Source organism: Arachis hypogaea, chromosome 18 (assembly GCF_003086295.3).
Source record: "Arachis hypogaea cultivar Tifrunner chromosome 18, arahy.Tifrunner.gnm2.J5K5, whole genome shotgun sequence".
In the NCBI taxonomy this organism is placed as follows: Eukaryota; Viridiplantae; Streptophyta; class Magnoliopsida; order Fabales; family Fabaceae; genus Arachis; species Arachis hypogaea.
Window position 1 is genome coordinate 33470982 of NC_092053.1, and position 8829 is coordinate 33479810.

The window sequence follows — 8829 nt, forward strand, 5'->3', positions numbered from 1 at the left end:
GCTACGCTCTTCATTGGGCTGTCCACATGGAGCTGTGGTTGATCCTGGTATATTTGAGCGCCTAGAAGCCCATTGAATCATCGCTTGCTCCAGTTGTTTAATGGTTGTTTGAAATTTAATTACTGTTTCCCTTAGGCGATCCTCTGCTTCTTGGGTTGCTGGACTTGGACATGATACAAAGGAAAGTGGTGGTGATTGGGAGCGATTTAATTGGTATTGGGGTAAGGAAGGATCATATGGTGGCGAATGGTGAAGAGAAGCTTGTGAGTGTGGTGGTTCGAGGTTATGTTGAAAGGATGGTTTACATGCACGGGGTGGGGCTTGTTGGTAGTTACAAGGTTGTCCACCATGTCTTTCAGCTGGGTATGCACTGTAGAATGGTCTTTGTCCAGGATATCTCGGAGGGTGTTGCTGCCAAAAGGGTTGATTAGATCCTCTTGGTTCCATCCATCCTTGATTGGTTTGACCTTGATGCACATTCCTGCTGTAACTTCTATTTCCTTTAACAATATTAGAACCAAACTCAAAGCGAGAGGGGTGAGAGTTCATAGTAGCAATTAAAGATAAAAAGGAAAAACAGAAAATAAATAAGCAAGCAAAAGAAAAATATTTACAATAACCAATAATAAGGCACACGTTAGCAGTTCCTCGGCAACGGCGCCATTTTGACGAGAGGACTTTTGCGTGGTCTAGAAAATTACGGATAAATCCTCGTTGCAAGTATAGTTTCTAAACCTTCAAAAGTCCTTTCGTACAAACGTGTTGGGTGTCACAAGTAACAAACCCCTTTAAAAATTGTTAACCGAGTATTCAAACCTCGGGTCGTCTTCTCAAGGAACTGCGAGGAAGTATGTTCTTATTATTGGCTATAAAGGTTGTAATCGGGGTTTAGAAGATGAGAAGCAAGTAATTTGAATGACAGGTAAAGTAAATGGCAATTAAAAATAAATAAATACTGTAAAGCAAACTTTTAGCAAGGTAAGAGAAGTTGGAGGTCCAACGTAGTTATCTCTCTCAACTATAAGGAAAGTTGAATCTAAACTCCACTTGATCAACCTGTACTAGGGCAAAGGAAAGTCAAGGGACTAATTAAATTGACCTTTGAATCCTATTTATTTCCTAAGAAAAGGTTGGGATTACTTAAGTTCAGCTCAATTAGCAAGATAACGATTATCAATTATGTTGAGTTTAATAACTGTTGAGTTACTAAATTCTTAACCAGAACTAAAAGGGGAAAAAGTAAAATTGCTGGAATAATAAAAATATCCTTAGATGGGAAGCAATGGTAACTTAAATCAAAGAGAACAATCATAACTTGAAAATACCTTAATTATCATTAATTCAAATAACAATCTATAACATGGAAGAATTCTTAGATCCAATTGTAAAGGTAAATAGCCAACTCAGATATTGAAATAAATAAATAAAGTGAAAGGGAAGTTTAAAACAAAGAAATATAAAACCTGGATTGAGAGTCACTCTTAAAATAAGAAGAATTCCTAAATCCTAAGAGAGAGAGAGAGAGAAGATCTCCCTCTCAACTAAATCTAAATCATTGAAAAGTAAAATATGCGAGCTCCCTTTGAATGGGTGCATTTCCACACTTTATAACCTCTGGTCTATGCTGTCTGTACTTGGATCTGGGCCAAAAAGGGCTTCAGAAATTGCTTGGGGCGCATTCTGTAAATTCTGATACGTGGCCTCTGTCACGCGTCCGCGTGGGTCACGCGGTCGCGTCATTTGGAGCTTTTCCTTGCCACGCGGTCGCGTCAGTCATGCGACCGCGTCATATGCGTTCTGCTTAGGTCGCGCGGTTGCGTCAGTCATGCGGCCGCGTCGCTGCTGATTCGTGCTTGGCACGCGATCGCGTCATCCATGCGATCGCGTGGATACCAGTTTCCTTAAAGCTCCGTTTTGCTTTCTTCTTCCATTTTATATGTTTTCTTTTCCGTCCTTTAAGTCATTCTGCCTTAGAAAATCTGAAACTACTCAACACACTAATCACGGCATCGAATGGAAATAAAGGTAATTAAATTAATTAATTTTAAAGCTTAGGAAACATGTTTTTTCATTTACATCACATAATAAGGAAGGGAAAGTAAAATCATGTAATTAATGTGAATAAGTGGGTGAAGAATTGTATAAATCACTCAAATTAAGCACAAAAGAACTCATGAAATACGGGTTTATCAGTGGTCACGTTAGTTAGACTAACGTGGCTGCTAACGTGGCTCTTTCTTGCTTTCTTTGTCCTGAAATCAAGCAATAAAGTCCATCAAAGTTCTAATCCACATCATGAGACATGCATCATCCAATTTGTCATCTAATTCATGGAAAATTCTCATGAAATCATGTAAAGTGCTCAATGTATGCTTAAATCAAGATGTAAGTGAAATTCTACCCAAAACTTACTTATTTCCTAAGAAAATACATGAAACTACCCTAAAACAGTAAAGAAAAGGTCAGTGAAACTGGCCAAAATGCCCTGGCATCACAACACCAAACTTAAAGCTTGCTTGTCCCTAAGCAAGTACTGGAACAAGAGAATGATGAATGAAATGCCAAGAGAAATGAGTCATTATTGTGGAAGTCATGTCCTTGGTTTTATGGTGGTTTCATGCATAGCAACTTAGGTTCATTCCTTCACTGGCTTTCAGACCTTTATCATGTCCTGGAATACTCACTTAATGGCACCCTATGAGACTCTTATTCATTGATCCTTTTATTGTTTTCAGGGCTTATTTGTGTTCTTAGGCTAAGTGCTCTGTGAGGGGGCGAGTCTTTAAGATAAGCTTTCAGCCAGCACTCCCGAACCAGTTGGTTCAAGGTGCTAGGTGTTAAGACACCCCTAAGGACTTACTCCCTCAAGTCTCTTTCCCCCATACATACACACCACAGGCACATGGTTTGTTTATTTTCTTTCTTGAGACCTTGGTGTCCAGCACCTCTTTGGGTTACTAAATATTCTGTAGCAAGGTTGCTCTTGATAGTGGATTTTCAGTTGATAATCCCGGGTTAGTTAACCCAAGTTACCAAGTGATGAAGCACTCCTACGAACTTATTCATCCAAGCAGATCCTTGGTACAGGAGTACCACAGACACATCTCTCAAGTTTCAAACCCTTGGTACCTAGCCTTATTCTTTATTAACTTTTCTTTCTTTTTCAACTCTTATGGTTCTTTTCCCCTTTTTCTTATTAGGATCTTGTTATTTAGCTAGTCTCATGGGGTGTGTTTCAAGCATATGATTCAGGACAGATAGTTGGCTTTCCACCCTTGTTGGTGAACCAACTTAGCTAACTTATCACCATATCACACACTAAGGAACTTACTCCACAATATGAACTCTAATCTGGTCTTTGATAACAAATATTCTCTTTTTATTTGATTCAAAAGGAGACAAGCAACACAATAAGCAGGATGGAATTGAAAACAGGCAACTTGACTAGTAATCATAGACCTAGGCAATGAAAAACTTAAAGACAGAATTGAAAATTTCTAAACTACCATGGAACATGTTCTATTTCATACATGATTTTCCTTATTTAAAGCTTGAAAAAGATGGAACAGATAGGGAACTCCACCACCTTTTACTCATGGGATTGCCCATGCTCTCCCTCTGGCTCGTCCTCGTTGTGTCTACTTGTTGCGCTTGAGCTCCCACCTCCTTTGCTTTTTCCAATCAACTTCTTCCAGAAGCCAGCATCTTCCATCTTCTTCTTTAATGTTTCCTTCTGCTGTTTCACCTTCCTTTCTTCTTGTTCTACAAAATCTTTTTGGAACTCATCATATGTAGGGATGGCATAGTGTAGATTATGCATATGACTAGACATGTAGTTCAACTTGGCTTGAGTGTTTATGTTGAACTCCTCCCTATGTAGTTGCTGTCCTTTATTAAGTACACTGAACTCATTGAATGCCTTCATCTGAGCTAGCTGGCGTTGGTTGAGTTCTTGAAGGCGCTTATCTTGACGCTCTTGCCTTTCAGACACTTGATTGATGGCTTGAGTGAGCTGGGAATAATGTTCCATTTGCTGTTTCTGCCACTCCCCTTGTTGATTCATCCAATTAGAAAGGATCTCTTCTTGACGATCCATCCTTTGAGCTTGAACATGCAGTTGTTGTTCTTGTCCCTCCATATAACTCCTTGATAGTTCCTTAATGGCTCCATGAATGTGATTAAGGTTTATGTTGGTTGGGTCATAATATTCTCTTTGTTGGTGTTCTTCCTGATGAGACTCTTCTTGGTGAGCTCCTCCTTTTGGTTTTGGCTTTCCTATGTGAGGTCTTCTTTGTTGTTGGGCTGGTGTCACATGAGTTAGACGCTGAAACATAATTAGCCTCCCAGAATTTAACCAATCTGGGTTGCTATCCTCGAAGACAACCTTGGCCTTCGTGCACAGTCTGAGGATGGTGCTGGGGTACCAAAGCCTGGCACCCGAATCAATCTTTTCAGCTGACTCTTGAATCCCTTCAGCTATAAGTTCACATTGATATCTCCACCTTGTACTAAGCAATGTACCATAGTAGCTCGAGTGACGTTGACCTCGGAATTGTTTGCTGCTGGGAGGATAGATCTCCTCATGAGTTCAAACCATCCCTTGGCTTCAGGGCTGAGGTCTCCTCTCTTGATGAACCTGGGCCTCTTATCCGCATACCTTTCCCAGTCAGCTCCTATAACACATATGTCATTCACAATTTGTTCGAGTTCATCATCATCAGGGCTCCTACTTACTCTTGCTTGATAACCGAGCTCATCAAAATGTGGTGATTTCAACTGAAGAGTCCTTGTTATAGCATTGGGGCTGAAATCCACCTCTCTCCCTCTTACGTAACTTTTGAAGGTGGGGGCCTTGGTTTTGTCTTCTCTGACCACATTTGCATAGAACTCTTTGATGAGGTTTGCATTTATCTTCTCCTCCGGGTTCGTAAGCCTTTGCCAACCCCTTTGTTCAATCTTCTGTCGAAAGGAATGCTCTCTACTGGTTCCTTCCTCTTTTGCCTCTTGGAGCTTGATGATGCCATGAGTTTGAGTTGATGTGTGAAGAGGGTGGAAGGTACGGATAGATGAGGAGTTCGGTTGGTTAGGACAAGGTGTGATGAAGGAGAAGAGTGTTTGGTTTCGAGAATGAGAAGTGTGGGGAGTGAAATTGGAATGTTAAGGGTGTACTTAGTGCGAATCACTTATATAGAGAAGTGGTGTGTGGATGAAAGGTGTGGATCGATGGGGTTGGAGTATGATGAACGGATGGGGTTCTACAGGGGATGAGCACAAGGATCATCATCTTTATGAGGGAGATTGGTTCGGTCTTCAAGGGTCTCATTCTTTCAATGTTGCATGGCACATTTCCCAATGCATTTTCCCTTGAGACACGTGTGTATTCTCCCTTCATGAAGTGGCCGAACCCTCCTCATTTAATTGTCCACTCAATCCACTTCAATACCCCTTTCTTCTCTCCTACAAAATAAAAGAATTGTGATTAAAGAAATATGTGTGGAAAGTGCGGCAAAATTAAAAGAATAACTACTTTTTAAAGTTTTTGTTTTAACTAACTAAGTGCCATTCATTAGAGCAAACCAACTGACTAACTCAACATCCATGTGTGCAACATTAGCAACACCAAACTTAGTTTGGTGCCGTGTGGCGTAAAAGATTTGTTCAAGGCCCCTAAGAGTGACATGATATGGGTTACATTGATGTTCTCTTAGTGTGCCTTGAACACCAAACTTGTTCTTCACTATATGTTGCACATAAGGATTCATTCAAGTCCATGTCAAGTTGATTTGAAATCCCTGAACCTTGCATTATTAACTATTTTTAAAAGCATGTAAAACATGGGTTGCCTCCCATGAAGCGCTTCTTTAGCGTCACTAGCTTGACGTTTTGCCTTTGTCATGGTGGTTGGTAATGCTTCAGATCTTCCCTTCTTGCAGTAGACCTATATCCATTGGCTTCATCAAGGATCTCCACATGTTCTAAGGAAAGAACTCTGTTGATGGTGAAGACCTTAGGTAACTGAGATGGGATAGTGGGGAGATGAGGTGGAATATCTGGGAAGTAGGCTGAGATCACTTTATCCCCCGGAGAAAAGTCCTCTGTAGGGATCTTCTTGTTCCTCCACCTCCTTGGTGCCTTCTTCTTTGTCCCTTTTGATGTTGCCTTGCTCTTTGTGACCTCCTCTTCTAAGGAAATTTCGTTGCTGGTCTCATATGACTCTGGTGGTTTAGGTTCCTCCTTATTTTCCTTGAGCTGTGACAGCTGCTGATTGCCTTGTTCTTCAACCAAGTGGTTTCCCAGAGGTGTTGGTTGTGCTTCAGTGCTTGCCTCCTCCCTCAGTATCTCATTATGATTTGTTTCTTGTGAGAGTTTGAAGACATTGAAGCTGATTTGTTCATCATGGATCTTCAAAATTAGCTCCCCTCGCTCCACATCTATGAGTGCTCTGGCTGTAGCTAAGAACGGTCTTCCCAATATGATTGGGTGAGTGTGACTTTCTTCCATGTCCAAGATGACAAAGTCTGTGGGAAGGAAGTATTTTCCCACCTTCACCAGCACATTTTCAACCACTCCTACTGCTTGTTTTTGAGTTTTGTCAGCCAGCCTGATAACTACATCTGTGGATATTATCTCATTGATCTGCAGCCTTTTCATAAGGGATAAAGGCATTAAGTTGATGCTTGCTCCCAAATCGCAGAGTGCTTTATCAAACATTGTTTCTCCTATGGCACAGGGGATGTGAAAACTCCCTGGGTCCTTCCTTTTTATAGGCAACTCTGGTTGAATGAGAGCACTGCACGCCTTATTCATCACTATTATTTGTCCTTCCTTGAGTGAGCTTTTCCTGGTCAGCAGCTCCTTCATATACTTAATATATGAGGGCATTTGTTGGAGGGCCTTGATGAATGGTATGTTTACATGGAGGGATGCAAACAGGTCAAGAAACCTTGAGTATATTCTCTTCTCTATAGCACCATTGAGTAATTGGGGAAACGGTGCATAGAGTTTCAACAGCTCCTTCTGTGTCAGCTCTTTTTGTGAAATTTTGGGTTCTTGGTGATCCTTTTCCTGTTTCTCTGCTGATGTCTCTCCAAGTTGTTCTAATGGCTTGTTTTGCTTTTCCTCAGTCTCCTTATTACTTATAGTAACCATCTTGCAATCTTCCCATCTGACTTTCTTTGCTTCACCTCTCGGATTTTTCTCTGTGTCACTTGGGAAGCTATCAGTAGGTTTGGGAATCTTTTTAGATAAGTATCCCACTTGAAATTCCAGCCTCTTGATGGTGTCCCCCTGGTTCTTGATACTAGCTCGCACCTCCTCTTTGAATACCTTATTATCTTGAATCTCTTTGCATATGCCTTCAAGCAAAGTCTCAATTTTGGAGAGTCTTTCTTCAGATGATGGTGAGTTAAGAGTGGATGGGTGAGTTGGGTCATTTTAGTTTTGGTATGGATGTGGAGAGGTGTTGTTAGGGTGGTGCTGATATGATCTCTGTGTGGAATATTGGTGAGCTGCATGGTTGTTGGGGTTGTGATGTCTCTGATCTTGGCTTTGATCTCGTTGATTTCTCCACCCAAAGTTTGGGTGATTTCTCTAACCAGGGTTGTACGTTTTGGAGTAAGGATCATGGGTCTACCTAGGTGAGTTTTCAATGTAGTTGGCTTGTTCTTGCTCCTCCTCTGTCTCAGCATTCACTCCCTCTTGGGTTGCTGATGAGGTGGTGATTGCTGCCACTTGGTTCCTCTCCATCTTCTTGGTGAGGTCAGCCAACTGCTTGGTAATAAGCTTGTTTTGGGCCAGCAGTGCATCCACATTGTTTAGCTCCATCACTCCTCTAGTGTTGCCTCTTTCAGAAGCATAGAAGTAGTCATTCTCCGCTACAGTCTCAATGACATCTATGGCTTCTTCAATGGTCTTCTTCTTGTTCAGAGATTCCCGGATGAATGGTCTACTGCCTTCTTTGATTCATAAGAGAGGCCTTCATAGAAAATGTGTAGTTGCACCCATTCATTGAACATATCTGGTGGACACCTTCTTGTCAGGTCCTTAAACCTCTCCCATGCTTCATATAGAGTCTCACCATCCTGCTGCCTGAATGTTTGTACCTCAGCTCTCAGCCTGTTGATCCGTTGAGGAGGATAGAATTTTGCCAAGAATTTATTCACCACATCTTTCCAGGTTGCTAAACTCTCCTTTGGGAAGGATTCCAGCCATTTAGATGCCTTGTCCTTAAGTGAAAAAGGGAATAGAAGTAGTCTATAGGTGTCAGGATAAACACCATTAGACTTCACAGTATCACATATCCTTAGGAAGGTGGTTAGATGTTGATTGGAGTCTTCTTGGACACCTCCTCCGAATGAACAATTGTTCTGAATAAGGGTGATGAGTTGTGGCTTTAGTTCAAAGTTGTTGGCATGTATGGTTGGCCTTTGGATGCTGCTTCCACAGTTTCCTGGGTTTGGGTTGATGTAAGAACCCAGAACTCTTCTCTCTTGTCCAGCCTGATGCGCTGGACCTTCTCTGCCATGGTTGTGACCCTCTTCTTCATGATGGTTCTCCATGTTTTCATCCATGTCTGGTTCAAAGTACTCCTCCTCTTCCTCAGCACCAACTACTCTCTTTCCTCTTGCTTTCCTCCTTAATCTAAGGAAGGTCCTCTCAGGTTCAGAATCAAAGGAAGTTGAAGCCCCGCTTCTTCTCCCTGTCATACAACCAACAAGGCACAAGCAAGGAAATAGATACAGAAAGTACTCTTGTTAAAATTGCTGTAAGTGTGAGTGATGCAATATATCAAACAGTTAGTGGGTTAGTGAACTGAATGGTAAATAACTA

General features: G+C 41.5%; 1 non-coding gene across 1 annotated transcript; it reads left to right on the top strand.

The window, feature by feature from the left end:
* Positions 1-8010: 8010 nt before the first annotated feature.
* On the top strand, positions 8011-8117 carry LOC112774304 (small nucleolar RNA R71). The gene has a single exon (XR_003188799.1). It is a non-coding gene; the product is annotated as a small nucleolar RNA R71 (small nucleolar RNA).
* Positions 8118-8829: the final 712 nt, after the last annotated feature.